This window comes from Argiope bruennichi, chromosome X2, assembly GCF_947563725.1.
Source record: "Argiope bruennichi chromosome X2, qqArgBrue1.1, whole genome shotgun sequence".
In the NCBI taxonomy this organism is placed as follows: domain Eukaryota; kingdom Metazoa; phylum Arthropoda; class Arachnida; order Araneae; family Araneidae; genus Argiope; species Argiope bruennichi.
The window spans coordinates 136905401-136919123 of record NC_079163.1 but is presented as its reverse complement, the minus strand read 5'-3'; the positions used below and the strand labels follow the sequence as shown (position 1 = coordinate 136919123).

At 32.3% G+C, this 13723-nt stretch overlaps 1 long non-coding RNA gene across 1 annotated transcript; it reads left to right on the top strand.

The window, feature by feature from the left end:
* Positions 1 to 991: 991 nt before the first annotated feature.
* Positions 992 to 13326, top strand: LOC129960995 (uncharacterized). The gene is made up of 3 exons (XR_008783740.1): positions 992 to 1273; positions 4726 to 4997; positions 12948 to 13326. It is a non-coding gene; the product is annotated as an uncharacterized LOC129960995 (long non-coding RNA).
* The last annotated feature ends 397 nt before the right edge of the window (positions 13327 to 13723 follow it).

Here is a 13723-nt window from a genome sequence, read left to right as displayed (position 1 = left end):
ATTATTATATTAATTATAATTATTATATTATTATTAATTATTATATAATTATTATATATTTATTAATATTAATTATTATATTATATACCCTTCAATATTTATAAGAATCCATTTGGGATAGTTGAACTATTCGAAATTCCTGTACACAAATAGACATTCTGCAATCAGCACATGAATAGCAGATTTGAAATAAAATATTTAAACATTTATATTTACACGATTACTCATAATAAAATGTTGTAATTATTTTTTTTATTAAAATCACGCAATCAATAACTTCCAGAGAAACTTCCAGGCAGGAACGTCATCCTCATTATAAGACCAAATTTATAAAATCAGTCCTAAAATAAGTCTCGTGTTGCATTAAAATAGTACTTCATATAATTAAATTACGGAACAGAAAAGTTAAAATAATGTATCGTCAGTTCTGTATTCTTACATTTCTTATATTTTCGATCAAATATTGGCGGTCTTCGGCTTCCTACTTTTTTGTTGGAAATATTGTGTGGCTTAGTATTAATTACATCACTTTTGTATGATCCATTCGGGAAACGGAAGAAAGAAGACGAGTAACAAAATCCAGCTAGGACGAAGACTACATAACCAGCTCTTTGAAGTATTTAATAAAGTTTTTCCGGAACATGTCAGAAAATATTAGTTAGGATTCGGAGCCAAACAGTATCATGGTGTACCTTCATTGACGCCTATGCTACTGAGTCCTCACTTTTTGATGTTCCTTAAGTGAAAATCCGCTTATAGCACATGGAATGATCACCTGTGATTGCTAGCCATTTTACAGGCTACCTTTGTTTCACTTTGCCCTCATTTTCTACAAAATCCGAAAGATTTCTTTTCAAATATATCGAAATTATTCTTGCCTATTTAAAAATATTTATATTTACTGCGTTTGCCTCTTTAGGGTTCAAATTTGGATAATTATTTTTGTAGCCCTTTTTTAATATCGGCTTGTTGAGTAGCCACCTTGCATTTATCTTTGGAAGAAGAGAAGGATTGATGAGACATTTCAAGACTCTCAAAAACCGATAAATATTCTGAAGATTTGCTACTTCTCATTTTGTTGTTCCTTGTATAAGGTTGAAGACTGATTTTGTAAATTATAGAAAATGTCTGTATATATTCGAACTCGAAAGATAATGCAATTTATTAATGTCTATGGTACTACTGAATGTTTTAAATATCCCGAAGTCTTCAGTACTAGCAGGTACCATTTTTAAAACCTGTTCACTATAGATGCTGGACTAGATGATAATGGGTAAGCTGTGTTTTTTTTCCCGAGTTCACATGAATATAATAAAGAAATACGAGTATTTTATTTACTGAAGATTCGAACACTTTTTCGACTGAAATATCCATTCTCAATAAATTTCTTTTTTCTGAACAGGTTTATTGCATTATTTTGAATGTGTATCACAATTTATATAATTAATGAGTATACCATGACTGCTGTCATTTACTAAATTGAAATGAATCAATTTAAAATGTGAAAGTTGTTCATTAACTTTATGGAATTTAATTACTATGAAGTGTAATAATATTACATAGTTTAAATTTTTGTTGAATTAGTTTCTGGATTCGGGAAATTCAACTAAAAATTCGACAATACTATTCTACTAGGATAAAGTCAAGCGTTTCAGTTTTTCTTGGGAATATTTAATTCAAAATTCTATCAAAAACGAAGAATGTTCGAGATTCATCTTATAAATAAGTGTACAAAAAATTCATATAATAGAAAATTTTAGAACTTTCTTTTTATAAAAAAATATCAGATTTGAAAAAGCACCAAACTTGACAGAGTTCTTAGTTTTCATAAAACGGAAGAAATCTGAATGGAAAGTAAATAAAAAAATCATTCAAGCTAGTTTTGTGTATAACTGTTATTGAAGTTCACGAATACTTTCAAATAACTAATTTCTATTAAAGAAATAATTTATTTTCATGACTTTGAATATGATTTAGATACAAAAAATGAGAATAATCCAGTTCATCATTTCACCATTGTCCAAGTAGTTTTACTTGTTTATTTAACTTTTTAGTGAATAATTCGTATTCTTTTCAAAGTTAAAAAAATCTATAATGTTGCAGATAGTTGTAGTTTCACTTCTATTCGAAATTACTTTGCTTTGGCACATTATTGCCTCTCGTTCAATATAAGTGTAAAAAAAAGTGGACTGTAAAATTCCCCTGAATTCAAGTCTATTTCGCATTTCAAGTCTATTTCGCATTTCAAGTCTATTTCGCATTTCAAGTCTATTTCGCATTTCAAGTCTATTTCGCATTTCAAGTCTATTTCGCATTTCAAGTCTATTTCGCATTTCAAGTCTATTTCGCATTTCAAGTCTATTTCGCATTTCAAGTCTATTTCGCATTTCAAGTCTATTTCGCATTTCAAGTCTATTTCGCATTTCAAGTCTATTTCGCATTTCAAGTCTATTTCGCATTTCAAGTCTATTTCGCATTTCAAGTCTATTTCGCATTTCAAGTCTATTTCGCATTTCAAGTCTATTTCGCATTTCAAGTCTATTTCGCATTTCAAGTCTATTTCGCATTTCAAGTCTATTTCGCATTTCAAGTCTATTTCGCATTTCAAGTCTATTTCGCATTTCAAGTCTATTTCGCATTTCAAGTCTATTTCGCATTTCAAGTCTATTTCGCATTTCAAGTCTATTTCGCATTTCAAGTCTATTTCGCATTTCAAGTCTATTTCGCATTTCAAGTCTATTTCGCATTTCAAGTCTATTTCGCATTTCAAGTCTATTTCGCATTTCAAGTCTATTTCGCATTTCAAGTCTATTTCGCATTTCAAGTCTATTTCGCATTTCAAGTCTATTTCGCATTTCAAGTCTATTTCGCATTTCAAGTCTATTTCGCATTTCAAGTCTATTTCGCATTTCAAGTCTATTTCGCATTTCAAGTCTATTTCGCATTTCAAGTCTATCTGTTTTTGAGCAAATTAAAAACTTGTGCATGTCTTTCGCAAGATAAAATGAGAAATAATGTTAGGTTCTTGTATCAAGGATTTGATATCCACCAGCATTCAAATGAATTTGTTTGTGGCAGCTTAGTATCAAACTGATATAAAATGAGCAAAGCAATGTATTCCTTAATTCAAAATAATTTAGATGACAATTATCTGTATTTATACTACTAATAAAGATGAAAATCATTAGTAAGCTGAATTAGTATACAGAAAAGAAGCGTTGTTACTATTTCTTAAAACTAAAAAAAACTTGAAAAAATGAAACACGCTGAAAAAATAGAGTATCATTGAAAAAGAAATTTTGATTTCGTATAAAAATATGTTTGTTATTTGTTCCAGAATGGCTGAAGAAACATTTTTTTATTAGTAGAAATAAATATGGGAATAAATTTAAATTTTAGTTAAAAATCTAAAATATGGGGGGGGGGAGAATGAATCTTTTTGTAAATGCCACGCCTCGGTAAGTTACTATTAGCCAAATTTAATCATTTCAGGTCCAAATGTCTGCACGAAGAGCTTTACATTCAATGCATAATGAGCGTCATCAATCCTCACAATTTATGGAAAGCTTACTGGAAAATTTCTAATGAGCAGCATAATGTAGGATGTAAATTTTAACAGTCCATGCTTCTAATAGCACTAAATTAATACGTTGTATGACATGGGATTAGAGGTGACAGATCCTCGACTTGGCTGCGATGCTAAGACTGGCTCGAAGAGGTTTTCTGAAATACAAGATTTGAAAGAATATGAATCTTTATAAATTTTTACCGTTTACCATCGTAAATACAAAGCTGTGAAAAAAAGTAATGCTATATAAAACATATCAAAGTTTTGTTTATGTTTAAAATATAAACCCTTAATTTTTTGCATTTGCATTCTATAGTTTTATTTTTTTGATAGCACATCATGCAAAACCGTTTCGTGTCGTAGTTTTCTTTAAAAAAAACACTTGAAATTGAGATTTCTATTTCTTCAATTCTATTACTATAACATTTTGTAAACGCATTCAGAGCCGTAGGCGTGACCGATGAATCTTGTGCAATAAAATTATATTATTACCACAGCTTACTTTGAAATATTATTTACAACAAGTAACATTTGTGGCATAAAACAGCTCACTGTGGTGCCACAGAAAAACCCTGTAAAACTAGTAACGCTTTCAAAGGTGCTAAGAAGAAACTCTTTAAATGTACATATGCGAAAATATATGTAGTAATGCCAATGAAAGTTATATTTCCTTCATCTTACGTAAAATGTTATTAAACGCACAGGACTGTAACATCGTTATGTTAGGGCAAGATCACGTTTTCTGCCATGCAGTGGGATGTTCATATATTTTAATATTCTATTGCGTCTTTAACATGCACGTTGCATTCTCATTTGGTGCAGCTTGGTCAGCTCTAGCCCTTGTGCAATGAAAAATTATTCATTCATTCTGTCACATTTCCTATGTTATTGTAAAGCTAAATAAAGCAACTCGAGGAGGAATGTTTACTATTATAAATAGTGGTTCGGTGGCCTAGATAAGAGACAGTGAAATTGCACTTTCTCAAGTTTAGTTCATTCCAAAATTTTATTCGTAATGCGAAATGACCGTAAAGCGAAAACGAATTTTCGATATGAATCAATATAAAATATGTTCCAATTCGAAAAAAAATAGAAAAAATTTTCTGCAGTTTGTTTATAATTTGCGTAAATATTATAAATTGCATTTTCTCTTATAGCTCATCATTCCGCAAAGATTAAGTGTGAAGTAGAAGCGACACCTTCATCTTTATACCCAACTCTCCTGATGTGATGGATTTCATATATCGAAGTTATCGTCGCTGCCAAGTGTCGTCCTTTCGATTTCTTTTTGAAAATACAATACTGGATCCAAGCTGGTTTCGGAAAAGATCCCCATCTGAATCGCACCACACTGAACCAAGCCATTTTTAGATGGAAGAGGAAGATATTTTCTCTTGGATTTCCCATTCTATCGCATTAGACTAACCAGGTATGTCTATATAATTGTGGCATCTTACCCGCTTAGAGATTACATGCATCGAATATTCAGAAAGTATCAATGTTTCTTCCCTATTCTTTCAAAATACTAGATTCAGATTTTGTTGCCTTCCAAGAATTTACAAATCGAGCAAATTTAATTCCAATCAAGATAATTTTAAAAGAACACGAAAGGCAGTTTGAATACGGAGCAATCGAATTCTTTCAAAAATGAATGAACCGCAAAGCAAGAGTAACCTGGCAATAATTAAAATTCCCAGAAGTTAAAAACGAAAATTAAATATTTTCTGATACAATAATTATTAAAATCATTAAAGGGAATTTTCCAAAATCACAGAAAATGTTGTTCATTTTTATGCCAGTAATTTTCGCTATTTTTTTCTTATTCGGATATCAAACGCTCTCTAAATATGGATTCTTCATAAAATGCTTTCATTTAAATCCCGGTTTAGTTTCATTTCGGTATATTTCTAATTAATAATTCCTGTAGTTTCTACCTAATATTCAAACGTGATCTAGGTTTGCTGATTATATGCTGTTATTCCAACTTTTGCTTATGCATTGTGATATGGTAAATCGCGGATTGAGCAGTAAAAATTAAATTTTTCATCTGGATAAATTTGTTGTCAAAGTAAATTAATATTTAATCGAAAGGGGAATTTTGATGTTGTTGCGCTTAAAATTTAATTTCATAGTTGATACTTGATGTTAGGTCCAAAGCAGAATTTAATTGAATCCAAGATTAATTGTTTTGTAAGAAAAGGAATAAAATGTTGGTACATATTTTAAAACTCCAAGCATTAAAACAATTTCCTGCACTATAGAACTGAAAAATTTCAAATTTCCTATGTTTAGAGAAATGATTTAGTGTTAAATGCTTAAGAACATTTCGAAAATTCAAGGTAAAAATATGCGTGTTGTAAATGAAACTTTTCTTCTGAATGGTAAAAATATAAAAGCAAATTGGAAAAAATACTTTAACCGATTTTTTTTTTTTTTTGAAATGATAAATTTCTGAGTGATAAGGCCATTTTCCAATTCTGTTCTATTGAAATTCTGATTTCCCTAACATTTCATAGGATGTCAAATAGCATTACTTTGTAGTAGGTGTTATTGAGGATGAATGAAGTGCTTTTCGTTAATTTCGAATCCGTAGTGCCTGATATTGCCGATCGTTACCTTCAACATTCTCTCTCTGTTCGAACTAATTCTTTCTCTTTAAATTTTCTTCAATGGCACACTACTGTTTCACATTAAAATGAAATTCCTTTTTATTAGTAGTGTAGGTCTCCCCTTTTTATTTTGATATCATTCATGTAAGTTTATATTAATGGAAAAAATCTAAATTGCATCAACATATTTGATATTTTTGAATATTTATATACTAAGAGCTATTTGGTTAATATTGTCCGCTTTCATTTCGTTGGAATTGTCTTTATTCAATCAAATCATGAATTCTCGGACATGCTATTACTTGAAATGAGATGTTTTAACATTTCAGAGGGTGTATTTTTATCGTTTTCCGCCTGAAAATTACTTTGTTAAATAAACGTTAAAATTCAATGTTATTAGCTGAAATTTTAAAAAATACTTTGTCTTGTCATTTAAGTGCCACTAATATCTGAAATTTCTGTTTGTATGTTTTAAAGTGTAATTTTAAAGCAATTCCAAGGAAAATGTTAATAGTGCTCCATGCTTTACGTCAGATTCGTGCATCCAAATACGTGCTTTTAAATTTAAGTGTCGAACCATTCGTGTATTATCCAAAGCAAACAGCATTTTAATTAAAATTTGATTTATTCATAATGTAATTTGATTGCAATGAGCCGAATTTTTCTGAGTTCAGAGACATAATCGGGAATTGATGGAGATCAGATTTGGACAAGCTGGTATTGAGAGAAATCCAATATTAAAATTCATAAATTGTCTGGGAAAGCCGTATAGAGTATAGGAAATATTTTTATGGAATTTCGAAAGTTAATACTCATTTGCATATGACGAATCCTGTTTTATTTACTACTAGCCACCTTTGGCGGTCAGCCGGTTCGCCAATCTTAATGTTCGTTAAAATTTAATAATTAAATATTTTATCCAATTCCTACTTTAATAGCTTCTTCATCAAAATATTTTAAAACTTCAAATTTTGATAGTCATATAATTCACTCGTAATATTATAAAGGCCTTCAGTCATAATGTAATATATATCTCTCTAATTTTCTGTTAGCTCCTCTAGAATTTATGCCTTAAATTAAACTGGAAAGGATTAATTGGCAATTAATATAACAATATTTTTTACTGAAACGAAGCATTTTTTTTATAATATGATTACTAAAAACAGTCACTGAGGGTTTAAAATTTAATGGACACTAAAAAAATACCTTTCTTAATTTATGTAATATCTCAAGAATTTGTCAACAAAATGTTCTCAGATTCATCATGAGCAAATTAATTAACAGTGCTTAATTTTAAATGCATCAAACATTAAGAAAATAAAATGAATCGTTTGAAATAATCGGTCGAAAAATCTTTAGCCTAGCCTCATTAGCATGGGAAAACTTAAGCCTTACTCATTTGGAGGTGGGGAAAATGAGAATTTTTTTTGGCGGGAAAGCAAGTTTTTAATTAATAATTAAAATTCTAATTAAAAATTCAAAAACGGGACTTCAGGTGCATACACCAAGGTATACATGTACCAAATTTGGTAGTTGTAGGTCAAACGGTCTGGCCTGTAGAGCGCCAACACGCACACACACATTGAGCTTTATATAAGTATAGATTTCCCTGCTTTAGTAAATATGTAGCTCATCAAAACCATCATAAAGAAACCCTGGGTTCGGTATTTTTTAAATTCTGTTTTCGTGTTCATTTCAATGCAAAATATTTGATCTCCTTGACGCAATGAGGAGTATTGTCGTTCGTTTTGTTCTCATTTTGAAATGCATAATGCGAATGAGAAAATTGCCTAGTGCTGCACATTTTTCACGTCTCATGTTACGCACAGATATATTGTGAGGAAGAGAATTAATGCACTTTATTGGAGTATATTGTGTCTGAAGCCTAATCTTTGCAATGGCGAATTATGCAGTGAATGGAGAAAGCAATGAATACAACATAATCGAATGTGGAAAGGGTCAATGGGAAATATGAAAGCGTGGCAAGTCATTTCGCCATCTATTGTGTTGTAAAACAGAAATGATTCACTCGTCCTTATTCGGATGATGTATGTAAAATTGAGAAGCGGAAATTTATGGAGTTATCGGCATGAGTAATGGCGTGTGTGAGAGTATGGGAATTGTGGCCTGAGGCTGGTGTTAGCAGTAGGTGTTGCTTTGAGAGAATCATGGAGCGGTGGAGTAGCTTGCGAATTCTGGTTTCGGAACACGGGGGGGGGGGTGACGGCATAGATGTGTGTGGGATTGCAATCTATTTCGAGGGTGGTGCTAGAAGCGGGTTGTGTAATTTCGAGGGTGGTGTTGGAAGCGGCGTGGGTAATGTGTGTGACTGTGGATTGTAATGTCGAGGGTGGAGTTGGAAGCGGCGTGGGTAATGTGTGTGACTGTGGATTGTAATGTCGAGGGTGGAGTTGGAAGCGGCGTGGGTAATGTGTGTGACTGTGGATTGTAATGTCGAGGGTGGAGTTGGAAGCGGCGTGGGTAATGTGTGTGACTGTGGATTGTAATGTCGAGGGTGGTGTTGGAAGCGGCGTGGGTAATGCGTGTGACTGTGGATTGTAATGTCGAGGGTGGAGTTGGAAGCGGCGTGGGTAATGTGTGTGAGTGTGGATTGTAATGTCGAGGGTGGAGTTGGAAGCGGCGTGGGTAATGTGTGTGAGTGTGGATTGTAATGTCGAGGGTGGTGTTGGAAGCGGCGTGGGTAATGTGTGTGAGTGTGGATTGTAATGTCGAGGGTGGTGTTGGAAGCGGCGTGGGTAATGTGTGTGAGTGTGGATTGTAATGTCGAGGGTGGTGTTGGAAGCGGCGTGGGTAATGTGTGTGAGTGTGGATTGTAATGTCGAGGGTGGTGTTGGAAGCGGCGTGGGTAATGTGTGTGAGTGTGGATTGTAATGTCGAGGGTGGTGTTGGAAGCGGCGTGGGTAATGTGTGTGAGTGTGGATTGTAATGTCGAGGGTGGTGTTGGAAGCGGCGTGGGTAATGTGTGTGAGTGTGGATTGTAATGTCGAGGGTGGTGTTGGAAGCGGCGTGGGTAATGTGTGTGAGTGTGGATTGTAATGTCGAGGGTGGTGTTGGAAGCGGCGTGGGTAATGTGTGTGAGTGTGGATTGTAATGTCGAGGGTGGTATTGGAAGCGGCATGGGTATTGCGTGTGTAAATTGTGATTTTGAAGTTTTGGCGCAGTGTATGAAATGTGTGTGTCAGAATTGTGAAAATAGAAAATGTTAAATGGAAAAATGGTGCCGATATTGTGTATTTCATAAGAATAAGCTACTTCATCTATTTCAGCGTAGCTTAGTTTGACATTACGAACAATATTTCGATAGAACGCAAGACAATTCGAAGTAGAAAAGTAATGCGAAATGAAGCTTAACAGAATGCTTAGTCAATTCTTAAATGTTAAATCCAGTTCATTTCTGAAGGCCTTTGTTAATAATTAAAACAAAAACATTTTGAATTTGAATTCCACCAATCCAGCAGTTATGGATTTTTTTATGGGTATATGACTGATTAATAATGCCGAGTTCCCACTCTGCCTTGGAATATTCTCCCGTCAGAAGAAAGATTGAACAATCAATTAACAGATAAATCGAGTGAACTAATGAAATTTGCTTCGTGACATTATTTCCGAAAATCTCTCATAATGAGAACTCTCAGCTCAAGACAACAAATGCAATTCATAAAGATTGTAGCCAATAAATGTAGTAAATTTTTAATGGTTGAGTAGTATCGACACATAGCATTTTAATGCTTACATTCTGAGGAGCAGAAATAAATTAAATTCATATTTCGTTAAATTTGATAGGAGTCCTAAAAAAATTCGCTCTTTTCCCCATAAAATTTCAAATACTATTAAAATGAAAATATTTATTTCATGGACGTTACAGATTTTCTAGAAAATTTCTTCGAATAATACTTATTCTCATTTGGAAGGGCTTAAGAGGACTTTTAACTGGAATGAAGCTTAGGTTAATTTCAAAATTTCTATACTTTCAAGTAAGTTTATTTTAATTGTATTTTAAATTTAAACGCGCAGTTCTTGCAATATAGAACAATAATTGCTCCTTTTCCATAATGTTCAATTATGAAACATTTCGCTCTTTTAACCACCCTTCTTTCTCCGTCTTGGAATTAAAATCCCTATCTAATATGAAAGTAATCTTGTGGGCCTCGGCTATTTAATATTCTATATATTCATTATTCTTCTAATTGATATAACAATTTCACATCCCATGAAAAAAAGTTTTGATTGAGGCTTGCATTGTCGATCAACCGTAAACTGATAAGCTATTTCTGATGTTGAAGGCATGTCATTTCTTCTGAATAGAGTAGCTCGGCTTATTTGAACTTCTCTCCTCCCAGAATTTAGAAACAATTTAGTTCGCTCCATATCGCAACAGAAAGGAAGTTTGAATAACCTCATATATCGAATGCGGGGAGAATTTCACTAACTTTCAATGAAAATAAGTAATTGGCTGGAGCATCGATAGGAAAACTTGGGTAATCGAGCTTTAGAGATAAAAAATAAACATTTTTAAATGTAGCTATTCTAATTTTATTTATACAAATTTGGTATTGAACCTCTTTGAACTTAAACATGTAAAAAAAATCATTTTCATAAAATTTTTAAAAATATGAAATGTTTTAAGACAAAGACGTAGTTTGAAAGCAACGTTGCTTGTTGTAAACAAAAAAAGCACAATTTGATCACTTTTCTGCAATTCACCTTCAAAAATTTAAAAACGGTAATCTTTACTTTCTGAATTGAATTACAGTTATGTTTTGAACCTTGAGCTTCAGCGCAGATTATCCTACAAAAGTATCTTGTACTAGAATAATATCTATATAAAAACGGTAATCGCTAGCAATGAGTTGCCGCTGAACTATTTTTAACTATTTGAAACTTTCTAAGATGAATTAAAATATACACGCTTGATGGACGCTTAGATAGAATGAGGAAGAAACATTAATAGTCTCTGGATATTCCATGCATGTGGCTTCTAAACGACGTGAGTGCCAGAATTATATGGGTTTTACATGGTAAAGGCTAATGACAGAGACAAGAACCATGGTGATTGTTTTCTTGTGCCTTTTTCTACAAATGTGCCGATTGAATGAATGTTAAGTTGGCATCTTCAATGTGTAAAAATGATTGGAACATTAGATCTTGAATTTAAACTGTTTCACTAAACCACATAGTTTCTGTTAGATTCATTACATTTTTTAATCATTTGAGTGAAATGGAAAGTCACAGAAATCATTAAAGAAGCAGATTAGCCGTTTAATGGGAACAATTGCACAACGTCATTCACCATAAGAAGAGGGAGGGACTGCCTTTACAGCTTTTGGCAAAAAGCACGGATAGTAGCTGTCCAGATGGCCAAAAAAAAATTTGTTTCACACAAAGTAATATCGGTAAGTTATGCTATTTATGATAATTGTTATATCGAAATGAAGATTAAATAAAATCGTTTGATTTTATGCAATGGTAAAAGGAACTATAAAAATGTATTCATTTTATTGCATCATTTATTCATAGGCTGGATAACTTTTGACGCTTAATAGATACTAATTTGCGTGATAAAGATATGATGCCAAACACCGTATTTTCTCAGTTCCATACACATGTCATCTATATCAATTTTGCTGGATGCGAGGAAGTATTCGCTTAAGATACGTCTATGTATCCAAAGGCACAGTAAGTACTCGAATTTTATTAATGAAACTGACAAAACGATATGGCATTTGGAAGTTATTTTAATTTGTTCATCAAGAAAGCAAGTTTCTGGTGGGAAAAAAAATGCGAAATATAATTATTTGAAAGCATTTATCAAAATTGATTCCTCCTAGTATAAGAACTACAAGAATTTGAATATTAAATGCGTGTAATCCATGAGCCAAATTTCGATAGTTGTGTTTCCAAGTAATTACTCGCCTGAAAGGGGAGTCTGCTTGGAATGGTCATCTGCATGTCATCATCGCTAGAAAAATATTTCTTGGCCAGGAACCCTTTCAAATAACCGGTTCCAGCACCTATGAAAAGGTAAAAATATTTGTAGGTAATTTTGTATTGTTTCTGTATGGGCCAAAGTGAAACTTTCTTTCTAGTATGACCAAACGTATTGCTATTAAGAAAAATATATTAATTTTCTTTCAGATTCTTCATTTGTTGTAACAGTAGATGTTTAAGATCATTAAATTCTTGTTTAAGCATCTATTTAAGAAATTTTATAAAATTAAAATTGCAGCCTTACAAAATTAAAATTGATTTGTTTTTAAATGAAATTTCATATTTTATCTCGATGCATAATATGGCTTTTTATTAGAAGAGCATTCTAACTAAAATTCGTTTTCATATAAACCTTATGATATAAAGTATAATCAATAATTCTGCTTGAAGAATAATTAATAAACTGGATGCTCCATTTATTTTCTCGAAATGAATAGGCGTATCGCTAGAAAAAAAATAATTAGAATCGTCTTTTTTAAAAGAATAAATGAAATGGGTGGGTGAAATGTTTTACTAATGTATTTCAAATACGAAAAGATTTTAAAAATTTTCAAGTCATTTTTCCTTTAACTAAAATTTTCTTAGTTAAAAAACAGTTAATTTTTTTCCATAAATAAACTCGCTGGCAAATTCTTTTCGAGAGTTTGAATTACCGGTGCAGATTAAAAGTGCAAAATTGTAATTGCATATACTCCTGCATTTCATGGTATTCTTGATGGATGGTTTCATATCTGTTGATTTAAATTATTTAATTTTTTCAGATTGACATGTTTTGACCGAAATGACCATGGCTCAACAGGAAATATCTGGAACCTACAAGTGGATTTTGGAATTTGGACCCTTTTCAAATTAAATTATGGTCAGAGATCCAACAGATATAATTGATAGTTTCAAAAGCTAGGAATATTAAACCAAGTTCAAAATGCATCGCCTTTAATACTCGCAAATTATCAAGACTTAAATTCAGTCTGCACAGTGGATTGAAAGTGAAAGGTTTATGATCTCTCCATATACCAGACAAGTGGTTTCAAAGAAACGAGGGCAAAATCATGTGGATTTAACATGTGTAATCCGTGATAGAAGAAAATAACCATGAAGATTTCTTCTTATTAAACTATGGAATCAATGTTAATTTGGAGGATTTTTTTTTTTTGCAATGACAGCAAGAACTTGTGAGATAACATCCGTTTGCTCCAGTTTACTTGTACTTAAATACTTGGGTGAAATAGAACGTCATATAAAGCAAACAAAGATCAACTAATCTGCATTTGATTCTACAGCAGCGCACTGTGCAAAGAATACATCTGATGTCATCTATTTGAATAACGAAACTCCATCTGTGGAATGAAAGGCCTTTTCAGTTCCAGCTACAAACTCTATATACAAAGGATGTCTGGATGCACAGGAAAGAACGGTACTGAAGTGATTTCGGTAAGTTTTGCAAATTAAGATAACTGTCGTATTAAAATGAAGATTGTATCCAATCATTTGAATCGACTGTCAAATAACTAACAATGTACTTTTTCATTTTGTTAGT